We start from the raw sequence: 17557 nt of genomic DNA, 5'->3' as shown, positions 1-17557 counted from the left end.
TAGCTAGTTTTAAGTACAAGATAGGCAATGTAGACATTTGGCAAGCTGATGAACTTGCAACACCTCGAAACTGTTGATTCTAAGATGAGCTATAATGTACATAGTCCATATGTTTTCACAGCGGCAATGAAAAAGTTCTGGTTATTGAACACCGCTTGAAGCATTGCACAGTGTGACCAAGCTAAGCTAAGATAAACAAGACTATCAGGCGTTTGCTCACATACATGAGTGCCGTCTAGGACCAGCACACAGACAGACATAAGTACCATAGAATGCATAGAAAGAAAGCACTTAGGTTTACTGGGAATGCATACAACACACATATCTCAGTAACAGATACCAGACACTAGAAGCTTGCTAGAAATTACATAACTTGCAGATGTTGAGCACTAACTGCACTAAAATAAGACTTCACTCTTACATTCAACCTAATAAATTGTGACAAACACAATAAATGTAATAGCCTTAACACATTAAAACAACTTTAGTGCCATAATCAAGAACCGCAGAATGTTTATAGTTCATTCTTCAACCAATAAGCTAATGGCACACCCTTTCACAAAATCTTGTCAACTCTAGCACTCCCAAATCCTTTTTATTTGCAGTCCAGATGCACTGGTAATTTCATGCACTTGTTTTGTGTACTGAGCCCTCTTTTGCACCTATCTTTCTGACAGGAAATGTAACAGCATCAAGACTATTGCGTTGCTATTATGCACAGCAGGTGTATTTGCAAATGTTTATCTTATTAATTGTGCTTTTCTTCATAGTCTCTTGAAGGGAAAATATGCATTCTGGTCATACTATGTAATCGCTCTGCTGGAGCTTCTAAAGGCAGCCTACACCATTGTCATTTAAGTAAACAAATAAACAAATAAATAATAGAATGTGGGCAGTGTAAAGATTGCACAGTTCAGCTAAAGAAGAGTTATTCTTGATTGGTGCCACTGAAATGGCTAACAATATATAACAATACAATAATAATTTTGATATAACAAAGCAATCATGTTTTGAAGACGTCTTGGCGAGTTCAGATTCATTGGAGATCGGCTGGATCTGGGTATCTAACCACCTTTGTCTCATAATTTAGAGGATTTTAGGGCTTCTAATGTATGCAGGACAAAGAGAAAGCCATCTAAATGAAGCTTGGAAAAAAATATACTCCAGGTTAGTGAAGAACTTATGTTCAAGGCAGTAATAATGCATAATTAGCGAAAGGCTCAGATTAAACACACATGCGCTTGCTCAAACTGCATATACCTAAAACTAGAACAAGAAGGGTTGTTTTACGCAGTGAAACATGTGGAACATATCTAGAAGTGGTGATCTAAAAAAGAAGTAAATGTTAAGTAAATGGGATCTATGTAAGAGTAAGATGGTACTAAAGGAGGGTGTGATGGCACAGGTGAAGTTAAGGCAACTCAGCAGTGGTTGACATCAAAGAAAGAAAGCCAAGGTATTCTAGGGGAGCCTTCCACCCTCCCGAATAACAAAAAAGGGACAACAAACTACATGGTACACTAATTCTTCAATGTCAACTGCTGTTGACTTGCCTGTTATTAAATGGACTACCACTTGTTCTAGTCTTTCTCAAGCAAATTGGGTAGGTCTGCAACATAGCAGGAACTGCCCAGAGACATTAAAACAGAAATGCTACCTACTCTGTCAAGAGGCATCAACAATTTTTCTCTCCTTGGCATGCAGGAGCTTATGTGTGCAATGTCATGATACCTTTCACAGGCCAACTGTGTGCACATTAACATGCAAGAGCTATCACAAAGTTCATACACATTGTGCAAAGTATAGAATTGACCCATTGTACATTTGAAGGTACAGTTCCTTGTTTTTTTCGCACGGTGGTATGCACTGGTGTGAAGCAGGTGGCCTCGAACTAAAAGGCGCCGGAAGCTGGTAACTTTATCTGGTATATAGCCAAGCTCCGCAAGAAATGCATTCTTTTGCTCGCTGTCCACAATGCCACACACAACCCCTCTTCCCAAAGTCTTTGTTTCATTACTTTTGCAAGCTACTGGAGGTGTTAACTGATCACAAATTTCTTTCACTTTAGGCTGCAAATTAAGAGTATTCTTGAGCATTGCAAGCTGTAGATGCATCACAAACCGTTCCATAACTTGCACTGGCACACCATTTGCACTGCTTATTAATTTTAACAGTACTCCATTTCCTGACTCAAAAACAAATGTGGAGTGAGTCCACAAAGGACCAAGTTCCACCACACTCTTTGGCAGGTGCAAAAGTTGATGCACATTAAAAGTCATTGATGTCTCACCATAGAGCATCTGCATTTTGAAGACAAAACTAGAAAGCTTTCCTGTTGCATCACTAATGTCTTCTCTGCTAATGCTGGATTTCAGTAGAGTGTGTATGGCTGACACCAGCAAGCAGAAATGGCTGTGTTAGTTTGATGGCAGGATGCCATCGAGACATGGAGCGCCATAAAACAAAACCCACCATTTCCATTCGCTTGCCTTCCACATCGCTCTTTCCTGCACAGTGCGTGGGAGTCGGGTGAACCACTGTGGTGGCTTAATACTGAGCAGTCGTTGGTCCACTCTCTTGATTTGAGCTGGCTTTCCAATATATGATGGTGAATCTGCTGACCCAAACCATATGTCGGCCAGCTGCCTTGCAACTCCTAGCAGACAATGCATGTAGTCTGGACAAAAAGTCAAAGTTGGGTATGTAAGCAAGTGCTGAAGCTCCCTTTATGCCGTGGGATGGATTTCCAGACTGCAGAGATATCCGCATATCTTCCCTGACACTTGTGTTGGTCCTCAGATTTGGGTGGCTTGCTCCCTCTGGAACTGGGTATCTCAGAGAGCCTGGGAACATAAATCACATCACACTCTTACTTTTACGCTTCTTGAAATTGTTCTGTGTGGGTTGGCAAAACACATATCTGAAAAAGCTGTTTTATTTAGCATGCAGGTGGCATGAATAACTAAAAAAATGCCCCTCTGCTTTCCTTGTGTGATTTGCATTGTCCCCTAAATAGTAAAATGCCAAAGACATAAGTGCTATCATAGATGACATTCAAAAGATGTTACATAATAAAGTATGCACTGAAGTGCCTTTGCAATTTTGACTAATTTAACTCAAGCTTTGTTATATCTACATGTATATGGGAATAGATAGGTGCTTAAACGGCCATAAACTAGCTTGTAATTGAAAGTACTTACCACGGATATGGACACCTTTGCGAAGGCAGAAGCTGCACCCAAAGTAGCCGTTGTATTGCTTCATATTCAGCACTGCTGCACGTGCTGGGGCATCAACACAACAACACGTGATGTGCACCTTCGAGGACAGCGCTAGTTCGTCACACTTCCACTTGACAGAGTTCAGTTCTTTAAGGCTTTTAACAAAAGTTCCAAGGAATGGACTCATTCTTGGGTGGCCCTTTCCAAAATACAGTCCACATAATAGTACATTACTCCACCGCAAGGATAATGGCAGTTCATTCACCACACACTGTATTGGCCATATTGAAGCTTTGTTGCATTTGAAAACTTTCGCGCCATCTGTGTTGAATGTGAGGGATATGTCACACCACGAAGAGTTTTTCATCTGTTCTTTGTAAAGGCGTCCATCACAGATGTCTTTCATAGAGCCATCATCCGCTTGAAGTTCCCTTTTCTTCAAAGATTCCATCAAGCCCTTTGACACAGACTTTTCAATAAGCATGACTTCAATTTGCTTCTTGAGGTCCAATGTAACAAAAGAATTTTGTCCCGAGTTGGCGGTGTTGCAGTGCAGGCATAAAAAATCCTTTTGACGAGGATTAGGCATCACAGCTTCGCATGCCTCACAAAAGTAGTGTCGCTTGACAAGGCCGCCCATCCACTGCCTCCACGCTTTTCTAAGCATGTAGCTCGAAGTAGGAAGAACGGGCATGCCAAGAAAAAGGTTTATGACACTCACAAGCTTCTCCATATCCGTCCAGTTGAGGCCTACTGACGCAGTATACGCCATTAGCGTCAGCATGGCATCTCTGACACTTATGTCTGAGTTCGCGTTCGCTTGAGAACAGGCTACAAAATTCATCTGCATCACCTTCGCACTCATCTGCACCACTGCAGTCTTCAGAGCAGCTGGATTCACTGTCACACTGTTTGTTGCCATCTCCCTCGTCACTTTCCGCATGATCAAGGTTTTGGTCACTGGCGTCGAAATCATCGTCGTCATCAATCTCACACACGCCGGCATTTGCACTTCCAGCGCCGGAGCTTCTAAGCTGTGTAGGCGTCTGTGAACATGACTGGGTGTCCCGGACCCTCTCCTGGTACCGCAACGATGTCCGTGGCAAGGAGTAGGTCTCCCCTGGCTCTAAATAACGTTTCCTGCGCTTCTTACGCTGCGACGTCCCTCCGGCGCTAGTGCTTCGCGTCTGGTCCATGATGCAGAACGCTAAGGTGTCTGTCGGCTCTCCAACGTTAAAACGTATATTCACGGCATCGTACACGGCATGGTAAAACTGAACAAATAAAAAAAATGGCACGGCAAGACTGAATGAATAAAAACTGAACTGCGAGTATTACGACTAAAGGCCAGACCAACACGTCCTACACCAAGGCGTGTGGAAAGCTTCTTGAACGGATATAACGCGGTTCTTCATTCTATGGCATGGACGAAGGAAAAACCCATGGGCATGCCAATAACGTGGTGCACATGTGCTGCATGCATCATAGTTTGCAACCTACAGCCCTACAGGACGACTTTGCGCTAAAGAGTATAAAAATCAAAAGCTGGCGCTGCATGTTATCATCTTATTTGTCACTAAATGCATTTTAATACATAGTTCGTATTTTAATAACAATTATATGTAACTATCACTGTAATTTAAGGTACGTGACGGTAAGACAAAATATATTTATAAAAGCTATAACAATAAAATTGTGTTTCGAATATTTTACATATCCCAACCCATCGTCATTGCCATCGATCACCATGTGCACCTATGTGCGTGTGGCGGAGTCTCGCCGACGAAGCAGTTCTATTGTCGCCTGCGCACTTGTTGGTCTGTGGTCGTCGAGGCTTATAGTATTAGTGTTAGTGCCAGTAGCACGTGTGTCTCGACATCTCGACACGATTTATACCTTTGTGCGCTTTAGGGATGATGGAATGAAGGTAGCCGTGTCCGTCGATCGCATTAAGAATTTCTCCCCCAAAAATCTCAGGGATTTCAACTCCACAAGATGGTATGGGGTGCGCTGGGAGGACGCAGAAAACAGCGGTTATTTCCGGGCCCAAATTATGAAGTTGTTTGGTAAATACGCTTTTCTATGTAATGTTTCATGGCGCGATTGTTACGGGTATCGACAAGTGCGCATATCATGCGATTTTCAGCAACCAAAGAGGAGGCCGACGCGTGCACGGAAGGTGTGGACAAGCGCTTTTCGTGCCCGAAAATGCCACTGTACAGTGACTCGGAAGAAGACTCTTGCACCAGTCATGATTCCTACTGAGAGGTGAGGCCCATAAATATCTGTATATACAAACACCATTAAGTTATTTTGTGGTGTAAAAATGCTTTTTAGCGGCGCTGATTCGCTGGTGCACCTGCATGGTCGGGCAGCTTGCACCTGGTACTTGTAGGCGTGTGTGGTAACAATGCGGCCATTGGGTAGCCCTAATTCAGTGCACTATCTGTTTCCTCCTGACACTACTACTGGTCCCCGGGAAATGGGCAAAGGGCAGCTTACAGCAACCCTGCTAGCTACACGGTCAGATGTTCTTGCATGCACTTCCTTGTTCATGTTTTTTTTCCTTTTGTTCGTGCACAGGAGAAGAAGAACAAACGAACTTCAAAGTTGCGGCAAAAGAATGTTGAGGCAACATTCAGGAAAAAGCAGTTGGAGGCTCTCTACCCTGAGGAAAAAGACCTCAAGACAGAGGAGCTTGAGCAGGAAGTGGCAAGGCTGAGAGCAGAAAATATCAAACTCTCTGCAAGAATAGAGATGCTAGAAAAAGCTCTGTGTAGCAAGATCTTCAATGCAGGTTTCAGATCCAATTTCATCGTATCGAGTGTTTTCCAGAGATCTCCCATTCTGCATGAGCGTTTTTCATCTATGATCACGCAGTCCTTTACAGTGCTTATCTAGTCATCGCCTTATTTGTAATATCTGCTGCTTGCTTTTATCCTAATGTCTAATCTCACTTTCTCTTTTCCATCTTCCTCTGCATTGTCCTAAGCTTCCTCAATTATCTGTCAAGTTCCTTCACTAACATGCAAGTTCTTTCCCTATAGGTTTGCAATATTGAACGTTGAAAGTTCCTTATTCTCATCTACAATACCTGCTGGGGGAAAGGAAATATTTGCAAATTCATTGTACGTGGAAGCTGCACCGATTCAGCATCTATTCTAAAAAACTGAAAGCGCTCCGACTACATAGCAGAGTAACGCGTTGAGAAATTCTACCCTTCTAGGTTTCATTGCCAGACAAAGTTAAAGTTGTCCCCTAGTGCAGCTATTCAACACTTTAATTTCTGATTCAGTCTAGTACTGACTTGCAGCTTCTGTCTTCCTGTGACATCTTTGTCCTGTCTATATGCTTATAGTGCACAGGCTCACCTACTCTTGGGGTAAACATGCAAGCACGTGACTGTGCACAATCTAGTGGCAATGCAGCCAGTTGGTCATATACACGCAAACCTGCACTGGTGCAGCGACACCTGAACTTGTGGCTTTGCATCATCTGATACACACCGTATGGGCCTGCGTTGCCCTTAAGTCTGCCATGCATTTTCATGCCACATGTATCAACGGGTGGTGCATTCACCACCATGAAGCAAATGAACTGCACTCTCTCCAGTAAATTGTATCTTGAGGGCAAAGAATTCGGTACCATTATGGTTACTGCTAAGGTAATGAGAAAGGCCATATTCTTTTTCACTGATGGAAAAAAAGAAAGTTCAGTTCATTAGGTTCAAAACTCTGAAACTGCTGCCTGTTACATGCGGGAGACAAGTAGAGCATTGGTGCCAACGCAGCAGCAAAACTGAAAGTGAAATTTGCCTATATACAACACAGGCCTGGCAAGCCACTCAAAATGCAGATGATGCGAAAGCTATGCCTTTAAGTACGACTGCATATATTTGCAGGCTTGGTTCCATGTGCGACTGCACCAACACTCCACATAGCATGACCACATGCTTGCCTTTTCACCATGAAAGTAGACGAGCCTGTGCGTGCCTGATATTCTGTGTCATTGTCTTTAGATGATGTTTGCAGTGGGAAAATGTCATTTATATTTGTGTATTGTACATTTGGTATTTCTTGGTGACCTGTATTCCAGAGAAACGCTGTTGTGAAAAGAGCGCACACGGTGACCAAGTTCTCACAAGCACGGAAAGGAGCATGAAAAAGGCACTGCAGCCCCCCGGGAGCGCAGGCGAACCAACACCAACACAACAGCCCATCAGGAGTCCTGAAGGACCAGTGAAGGGCAGCTCGGAAGAAACGCCATCAAGCAACTTAAACGAAAATGGCGAACCAAATTCTGGAAAGTCAACAGCTTCTGTTTACAAAAGTGCTGAAGGACAAGTAAGTATTTCTGTTTGCACACGCACTTCTTGGATAGGTTAATGTCGCAGCTTTGTGCTTGTTAGCAAACATGGGATAACACGTAGATCCTGTGTCATGCTGTGACAAGTTTGTCACTAATTTCCTAATTACCAGTCTTTCTGAGTACTTTTTGCTGCATAACAATGATAAGTAAAATATTTAACATGCAACTTGTTCCAGGTACATTTGGGGAAGAATGTATACATTACAGAAGCTCTCTATAACCGCCTCATGGCTGCAAAGACGGACAGCCGATTTGTTCGGGAAGCTGCTGTGGCAATTTTTTCAATGGCAGACTTGGCTGGCCACAGTGTGACCGGTGCAGTATCAAACCGGACGAAAACTGGCGCAAAGCCAGCGTTGGACAAAACTAAGTGCTCAGTCCTAAGTGGTATGTATAAGTATTTAGTTAAGTCTTCCATGTGTAACTCACCTGAAACAGATGGTTAAATCTATAGCGTAATACCCATTATAGCATGTTCCCGATTGTCTTGTCTGCCTAGCCTACACAATTTGTTTGCTTCACGGTCTAGTTATCAGGACATAAAAACCAGAGTTGTATATTTGTTTTTTACGCTAATCTAATTCACATTACTTTCCCAGACTAAGATTCCAGTATTATATGTGTTTTCCTTTTTGACAGCTCATATTGTGCTTAATAGCTTGAAAAGCAATGCACGAGATGGCTGCTTGGCAGCTCTCAGAATGTCACTGTTGGCCTATTTTTTACTGTGGCTTGATCAAGAACACTTCGTTGCAATTATTGTTGCCTTGCTATGAGCATTTCTTGTTTTGTGTGTGTGTCGTGAAATTTGTTTACTTATGTGTGTTTTGTTCCCAGATTTCTTCAGCAACTTTTTGCTACAACGTTATCCGATTGGGGAAATGGAAAAAAAAAACTTATGAATAAAATCCTTGCTGTCAAGATTGCCGACGTTATGAAAGTGAGTGCAGCAGGACAGCAGGACAGCGACGGAGAAAGTGCCAGCAATGTTGGTGAACTCAAAGAAGCAGGCAAAGAACATGTATGTGGAGCGGAATAAAGACATTTTGTGTATTACAGGTGTCTTAATGTTGCTCACAATGTACATGCGTGCCGCTGCGGTGAGCTACGTGGAGGATCTAGCTGCCCAGTGTGCCTTTATGTAAACTAGAATGTCATCATACACTTATTAGTACCAGTGCTAATAGACCTATTAGTCTAGCCCTATTGATTTTGTTCAGTTAGCCTAATACAGGCTATTATTATAGTCCTATTAGTGTCAACCTATTAGCCTAATACAGGCTATTAGTTTCAACCTATTAGCCTAATACAGGCTATTAGTCTAGTCCTATTAGTGTCAACCTATTAGCCTAATACAGGCTATTAGTTTCAACCTATTAGCCTAATACAGGCTATTAGTCTAGTCCTATTAGTGTCAACCTATTGGCCCAATACAGTCTATTAGTGTCAACCTATTAGCCTAATACAGGCTATTAGTCTAGTCCTATTAGTGTCAACCTATTAGCCTAATACAAGCTATTAGTCTAATACCAATACACTCTATTAGTGTCAATAACCTCATAGGCTATTAGTTTTTGTATTAGAATTTTTTCTAGGGAATGCCGGCGCGCACCACTACTACTACGTTTTCGAGCTCGTGAGCAGTGTGTCGACGTGGTGTCCAAGGCCAAACAAGCATCCGGATTTACCAGAAGACGTAAACACAACTTAAAGAAGCACTACATATGACACACCCCGCAATATGCATTATCCGTGTCGGCACCATATGCAGCCGGCGCTGCGTTACCACGACTCTTCGAAACAGACAGTCCAAGTCAGGCGACATGTCGTGCTGTTTCGTGGATGTAGTACAGTTCGTTCGAAGCTTCTGTAGCTTCGTAACGGCAACGTTATTCGTACTCGCAGATATTACACAGTGCTCCTGTATTACAGTACACAACACACAGCCACAAGGAACCACAACGGTCCTTCCACTGCGTGCACGCGTGTGTAGCCGGCGACAGTCATTTTCGATTCTATAACGCAGCATAAAATAAATGCTTTATTTATTTAGGCGTAGTGCATTTAACAACCAAATGATAATGTTAGCATTTTATGTATTTTCTATTAAACTTTTTTTGTGACGTCATCATGCGTGGCAGCAGCGGACTCCACTTGGGGTCGTCTGCTGCCACGTGCGTGCACCCGGTGCCGGCCTATAAACTTGTTGCAGGAATCCAACCACCTTTCTATCTAGACCATATTCCTTCGACCTGCTCCATAACTTTTCTCGATTTACATTATCATAGGCTCCTCTAATGTCTAAAAAAGCTATCCATAGCGGTTTCTGCCTGGCTGCCGCTATCTCTATGCACTGTGTTATAACAAAGAAATTATCATCTAGCCTTCTGTTCTTTCGAAATCCATTCTGTAGCTCTCCCAAGATCTCTTCACGTTCTGCCCACTCCTTCATTCTCATTACTATTATGATGATGATAATGATGACTATGAACTTATCCCTTTGACTCAGGGGATGAACGGGCAATGCAAAATCGGGCCACATAATAAAAGAAAAATGAAAAACTAAAATGTTCTAATGCACTCCTGCTGGCACTTTTGCTCTCGTCTTTCCAACTTTCACACAGCACGGCCGCCGCGCCACCATGCATGGCAGAACCCATAGAGTTACTATACTGACTCTAGAGGACAAGCTACCCATAGGGCCTATGCATTGAAATAGGGAACCGCAAGAGCACCGCCATGTTGCTACGCGCCGAGGTTGCCAGCTCCTGAGACGCTGACTAGACTTGGTGCCAGTAGTCAGTTTTAATCTGGCAAACGTAGCAGCGTAGCAGCCATAGGCCATAGAGTTTAGCAGTACATATGAGAAACTTTATGGTAGCAGCATGGCGTCTCGCTTGTAGTGTGGTGATACGGTGTACGTGCAGCCGTATGTTTGGGCTGTTTATGTTGCGGGATGGTGTGGGTGTGGTCGATGTTGGCCGTGCACGTGGCAGTTATGCAACCGAAGGATGGTCCTGTTGAAATTTCCGGCGGTATGCGGTTTTCAGCGGTCACGCTTGTTGCACGAGTGTCACTCGACAAGGTTATGAGTTTGGAGCTCGAAGCTGTGGTCAGATTCCTCGTTAGCGTTCCGTAATTCTCTTCACACGGGGGCGGTATGTTGCAGAAGCCGCTGTAGCGATCTAACGTCGCGACGATAGATCGTTTTTTATAATTATTATTACAAGTACTGATCCAGCTGTAGGGCACATGTAACCGACAAACGGAAGTCTCAGGAGAGCACCTGAGATTATAATAAAGCAGGCGGCTCAGGAACACCAGGGTACCCAAGAGACAGTGGGGGGATCAAAGCTCGAAGCAGAACGGTTCGTAAGTTGGGGCCGCCGAGGCAGGTGTGTGCCAGGTAGTGTTCGCCCGGACAGCTCCTCTGGCACGCGCAGCGGTGCCTCGAAAAGTCGAGATACTTTAAAGGCACCTGCCCCCATGATCGTTCTTTTGCCTCGGTGCAGTGAGCAAGATTAACCAGACTAATATGGCGGGCATCCGGTGCAGTCGCGAATGCGAGTCATGGCAAATGTAGCTCGCGTCGCCTGGCGTGTGTAGTAATATCAGAGTTGTATGAACTTTATGCATGATACGCTTTGTTACGGTACCTTAAAGCAATGGGTCTAGAGGATGGTGTTGGTACGTTTTTTCGTACCGCCCTAATTCTATACCCCCCTACAAAAACACACATATCCCCCTTTTTTCTATATGTATACAAACAATACCTTCCCACGACGGATTGACCAGTTCAAGTTGTCAACTTGTCAATAACTGTCATAGGAATTACTGTAATAAACACAATTCCACGATCGGATTGTTTACATTTATTTTATAGTAACACTGAGAACTACATAGAACCTTATTTTGTATATGTGAGAGAAGTATAGGCCTTTTGCACATGTGGATATCAAAAGCTTAATCCAATGTGCAATACACAGACAAAGCAGCTGCTACAACATGAACTGCATTGAGGGCGACACAACACATACGTAACTAAAGGTGCAAAATATATGGGGAAGCTTCAAAATACGCTCTGTAGCACTGCAAAGTATAACATGTATGTGGGCACTAATTGTTCAAAAAAGCAATGCATCAATATCCCGTTTGCCTTCAAGTTTATTATTAAGTTCAAGTTTACTGATGTTTATTATGAGCATATGTACAAGAGGAATTTGCTGACACACCCGCAGTCAAGGTGGCTGTTCGAGGTGTGCTGGCTGCCTCAGTGTAAGGAAAAGAAAGAAATTGGGTGAATGTCGACTCCAGTGCCACTGCTTCTTGCGTCTGACCTGCACGTGCCTCCACGGCATCTTTGTTGGTGGAGTCTGCACAGATCAATTGGCGTGGCGAGGCGTAGGAGTCATCCGAGAGAAAGAGTATCGTTTACATGGAGAAGTGGCTGTTCACATTGCCTGTCGCTTTCCCTCAAATGCTTCCTTGGCAACTAGGGTGACACAACCGCAGTCAAGGTGGCTGTTCGGGGTGTGCTGGCTGCCTAAACGTAAGAAAAGGAAAGAAATTAGATGAATGGCAATACCAGTGCTATTGCTTCTTGCCTCTTACCTGCATTTGCCTCCACGGCCTCTTGGCTTGCGGAGTCTGTGTGAGGGAGCTGCTATGGCTAGGCGTAGGCATTGTCTAAGCAAAAAGAAAAGGCCATTCAAATGGGGAATTGTGGAAATAAATGCAGTTGTTATGTCTGCTTCTTGCACTCTTCTTGTCTAAAAGTTTTCAAACATAGTGTCCAATATACACCAGCACTTTGACTGCTTCTGCTTTTTACATGCAGGTGTTGCTGCGAGATCCTTAGTATGGCTGCGTGCAGCATTGTAACACTTGGTGGAGGCATTTGAAGTGGTAGCCAAAAATATAAAGAATCATCCTTGTCTGCACAAATGCTTTCAATTTCTAAATGCAGTGGTAACTATCACTATTAGTGCAAGGCCCCCCACATCTATGCGGCAAGTTCCATAGCTCGAAACTGAATTTTTCCTTTGGTGTTTCACAAGGCGTCTGATATGTCCACATTAGATGTGATGTGTTTGTTTTTATTTATCCCAGTGTGGAGAGAGCATCATTAAATTGTTTTTTATTTTTGCTTGTCTTGTTTTTTGGTTTATTTCTGAATTTATCAAGCAGCAGTCTCATGATGCTAAAGTGACTTATGTAATGGCAATCACCTTTGGTTTTGCAGAAAAGAACGCATTTCCTGACCAATTGTTTGACATCCCCTCACTCGCATAATTTTGCAGAGTATTCTACCTATATTGACTTGCTTGACCTCCACCAAAGAGTCTTGCATTTTCAAATACGACCCTTTCCTTAAGATCATTCGACACTTCTCATAATTTCCGCACCTCGGGCTTCTGATACTATGCATTCACCATTTTTGCTTGTTGTTTCTGACTAGAAAGGCCTTCTTTAATTTAGTGCTTAAATTTTACCTTTCGAACACACAGAAGGGCTTGTCATTGCATATCTGCATAACAGGGGAACATGTTTCATTAAACATTTGCAAAATCCAATAGAAGATTGATGAATGCAGCTTGTGTGGTTTGACTGAATGAGCCATAAAAGTAACTCATCTCACTTGGTAAATTAAAGCACATATTAGTGTGATGTACAAGATACGTTACACTAACATGGTGGGTCCTCTTGCTTATACAGCAAAATAATCGGTGCGCGAGAAAAAAGTTATTTTTGCATACCCCTTGTACACACTGATTTAAGGAAAATGAGCTGGAGCTGTCCACATATCTACCAATTTTACCTGCGAGTATACTCAACAAAAATGTGTCCCAGCTGCTCAGTGGTATCTGAGATTATGTCAGTATTGCATATATGTACCTGGTGTCTAAAATAATTGAATTTTGAAAATGCTCGTAGGGATCTGAGGGGCATATCTGCAGTTTATGGATACATGTAAAAGACTCAGCATCAAGTGCAAGTGAACGATCCCACAGGCCCGGAGTCAATCATGCAAATAGATTCGCTGCACATATTTGTCACCAGAAAAGATATGCCACATGAAATGGCGTGCAAGGAAGTGTTGAAAATATTGCACAGTTAATAAGACGCCTACGCTATTAATATGTGGGTTCATGCACTCGATTTCGTCCGTATTAGGCACTCGCCTCTTGATTGCTTCGTGGCGCAGAAATACTCGCCATCAGGCTGTTTTTCTGCTGTGGCCTTTGTAGAAGCATGACTGTGCAAAGTGCAACAATTAAATATATTCTATGACTTGCCTGTGGATTCGCCAGTACAATTCTGGTGCGCTAGTCCGCCTGTCCAGCAATTTCCTACTGAAGGGAAACCTGCAAATAAACACACCGCTCCGCATGTAAAAAAATGCTCTACTGTGACGCTTGTCAAATGATTGTGATGCATCACAAGAGCTGTCTAATCGCGTGATGTTCTGAGCAAGAAGATACGTTCATTTATTTCCATCTGAAGGTACATGCCAGAGCACTTCAGGCCTTCGGTGGCACAAAAGGCACGAATCTGCCATAGCGTCAGATGTTGACGCGCGATCGCATGTCAAACCTAAACTGTACGAAACCACATCGCACACTCTCAAGTTCCAGCGATCGCCACAAAGGGCGAAAAATCAACCGCGGCGCGTTCCAGCATGAGCGCGCAAGTGGAGCTACTGTAATTTGGTCGCACACTTTAATTTGTATTTTTTCTGCTAGGGGCGCTTAACGGGGCTGAATATTGGAAATATAAATGTACATATAATAACTGTCAAACATAGTTAACGTGAAATTTTTTGCAAAATAAACACAATTGTTTTTATTAAATTTATGTTATTAAAACCTGTGCTTTATTACTTGAATAAAGGTTTCGAGATCTTATTGACGTGTGATAAGCAGCGGCCCACTGGTATCGATTGCCGTCCGTGCCATTTACCGATTCAAATTGTACGGCGGCTATATTTGCGAACTGGATGGTCGTTTCTTTTGTGCAGCATCACGCAGGTTTGTTTTAATTAGACAACAATAACATCTCAGCCAGTTTGTGCGTCCTACATTCAATAGCCACTGCCAGGCGAACGTGTTTAAAGACGGTGAATTTTATCAGCTGCGGCGGGCGGCGTTTCACTGGCGTAATGGCTACGTACACGGCTTCCATCGTCAGTGATCGGCCGCCTCTGGCCGCGAGATGACGGGTTGCTTACAAAAAATGTACTAGCTAGCGTGAAAACTCGTCGCAGGAACCGAGCAGTCTGTGTGGAAACTACTCAAGATACGGATTAACCTTGCAGCCTCTGGGTGTGTGCACCGGTGAGTAAAAAAAACACTGCTTCGCACTTTCAACTTCTTCGGGTGCGAGGCGGATAAAACAGATTCCTGTAGTGAAACCTATTTTCAAAGTGGAAAATCACAGTAAAGGTCTTGCTCTTCAAAGGCAATTCAAACAAGGCTCTTGTTATTTTGACACGTTGCTAAAATTCCTAGTACGGAGTACAGTATCAAAAGTAGTTTTGGCTGTGTCTGCATGAATGATAAACTGCGATAAATTCACAGCCCATTAGTGCAAGTGTACTTCCAGTGATACAGTTTCATTAATATCATTTGATACATAATAAAATTACTGTGTTACCTAGTAGCTGGCAAAAAAAATTAATCGAGGTTTCACTAAGCACAGCCTGCACAAGGACACCATTGAAAGAAATGCACACTCAAAACAGTGTTGTGTGTGTGTGTGCGTGTGTGCGTGTGTGCGCTTTTCTTAGCCATACATGAATCACATGCTCACCCATGCCTCCACCATAGTAATTGAGGCTTTCTTCTTTTGCCTCCAGCCTCCAAATGCTGCTGATATTTGATCACCCCTTTGTACTCTATTGTCGCTGGACGTACAAGTCAACCGTGAATGTGTCACCACAGAGCCAGAATCCTCGCAAGGTATGTTCCTGAACACTTCAACTAGAACTGTGATTTGCTCATTAATTGGACAAACATTTGTTTCACCATTCTTTGCTTGCATCTTTGTCATGGCTTCATGATTTCTCTTTTCAGGAAGGACGAAAGCGATATTATTGGTTTGCAAGCTACCCACGCCAAGCCATGAGAAGCTCAACGGTCACCATAATGACAACAGGTCCTCTTGAACTACGTGCCTCACCATGAAATGTTTGCAAGTTTACCAGATAGAGGGCTGTCAGCGCTATCACGAAAGCAGCAGTCTACAGTTTTGTATCGTACCGAGCGGGAATGCTAAAATTTGACATAGAAGCTTGCTTGATTTTAAGGGCGTTTTATGAAAATTGGAGAAGCTACAAGTTGAGTCCCAGCTTGTTTCTTTTCTCGTCATGTAGCAAGCTACTACTTGATAATGCACAAACTCTGTCATCTGCTATTTTCAGATCAGATTGACGGGCATTACCACCAAGTATCACATGCTCCCTCATAGGGTTAATTTGTTACATGAAACGGCAAATAATTTTAAAGCCTTCAAAACCGCTCAGTGCAATTTTGAGGAAATGATGCTTCACGTTCACTGAAACTCTGGCAGTCAATCTTCACTTTATTATTCTATATTTTATTTAAGGTACACTCAGGGCCATATGCCATTAAAGAGGGGAGTGGGTACAAAGCAGTAGAGTAAAACAAAGGAACAAGAGCAGTGAGTTCTGATAATACAATCATTCTCCTGATTATACAATATTAGCCAATGTTTTGCAAAAGAACGTTTGTTATCGGTGATGGCTACAATACTTGAGGGAAGGTGGTTCCATTCCAGATATGTGCGGGGGATGAAAGATTGAAAGAAAGACTTCGTGTAGCAACAATCAATCCCTGCGATACTGCGATGATCGATGCAGTTTGAAAAGTACTTGAGGCCGCGGTGTGAAGTCGTCGTGAAAGCTGGTATGAAGGAAAATTTTATGAAATAGCGAAACATGGCGACTGCAGCGATTAGCTAGGGGAATACGTGCTGGTTAGTTTCACGAAGGTTATACTCGCTGTATGGTTATAATTAGAAAGAATGAAACAAGCAGAGTAAGTTTGTACTAGTTCAAGTAAAGTAACAAGACTAACGCGACTGGGATCCCATACTGCAGATGCATATTCAAGTTTTGAGGGTATTAGCATCTTGTAAAGGTGTAGTTTTAAAGTATACAGTGTTTTGGAAAAGTTGCACTGTAAGTACCCGAGCAGCTGAATAGCATTGTTAATGACACTCCATATTGGTGCAACTTAAATTTGTAACGTGTACACCAATATATTTATAAGACATAAAATCTAAGCGAATATTGTACAGATGGTAAATGATAGGATTAGAATTAGATCTGAATATTGCAGTTTTGATTTGTTAACTACAAAAGGCTCATGTACAGTTTGGATCAAATCAGTAACTAGGCTAGCCCTACACCCTAAGAGATGGCTAGAACAGGCAACTTCACACAGCTGGCCTACTCCACACTTCTGAAACATGACAAACCAATAAAATCAAATTTTATTTCTCTTCAAACAGCAGATGACATACCTGAGGACAGTGTGTTCACAAAAAAGTTTATGAAATATACTTGAAGTTTGGCTTAACATTCATCCAATAAACAGTGGACGAGCAAGGGTAGCCTCAGCATGGGAACTTATCTTCGTCATGGCCCTCACAAATATGTTTGTTTAAACGTTGGCTGCAGGCTGATGCTCCACTTGCTCACCTCTGTTACTAAACTGAAGTGTTCATCTTCTGGTAACCTTTCTGCATTGTTTGAACATGCAAACCGAGATGTTTCTTCAGCATGAAACCGTAAATTTCATTTTACAAGGATCTGTGAGCATTAATTGGGCATACTTATATGTTTATTTAGTGTCCTTGTTTATACACAATATTTGCAGAGGACCTTGTAAGCGCTGTCGTCTCGGTTACGTTCCTCGCCTTCCTACGAGTACTCCACTTGTGTCAAA

General features: G+C 42.8%; 1 long non-coding RNA gene across 1 annotated transcript; it reads left to right on the top strand.

The window, feature by feature from the left end:
* Nucleotides 1-6421: 6421 nt before the first annotated feature.
* On the top strand, nucleotides 6422-8624 carry LOC142590480 (uncharacterized). The gene is made up of 3 exons (XR_012830160.1): nucleotides 6422-7564; nucleotides 7766-7976; nucleotides 8427-8624. It is a non-coding gene; the product is annotated as an uncharacterized LOC142590480 (long non-coding RNA).
* Nucleotides 8625-17557: the final 8933 nt, after the last annotated feature.

Source organism: Dermacentor variabilis, chromosome 8 (assembly GCF_050947875.1).
Source record: "Dermacentor variabilis isolate Ectoservices chromosome 8, ASM5094787v1, whole genome shotgun sequence".
NCBI lineage: Eukaryota > Metazoa > Arthropoda > Arachnida > Ixodida > Ixodidae > Dermacentor > Dermacentor variabilis.
Note: the sequence above shows the minus strand (reverse complement) of the source record. Positions and strands in the feature narration are given on the sequence as shown.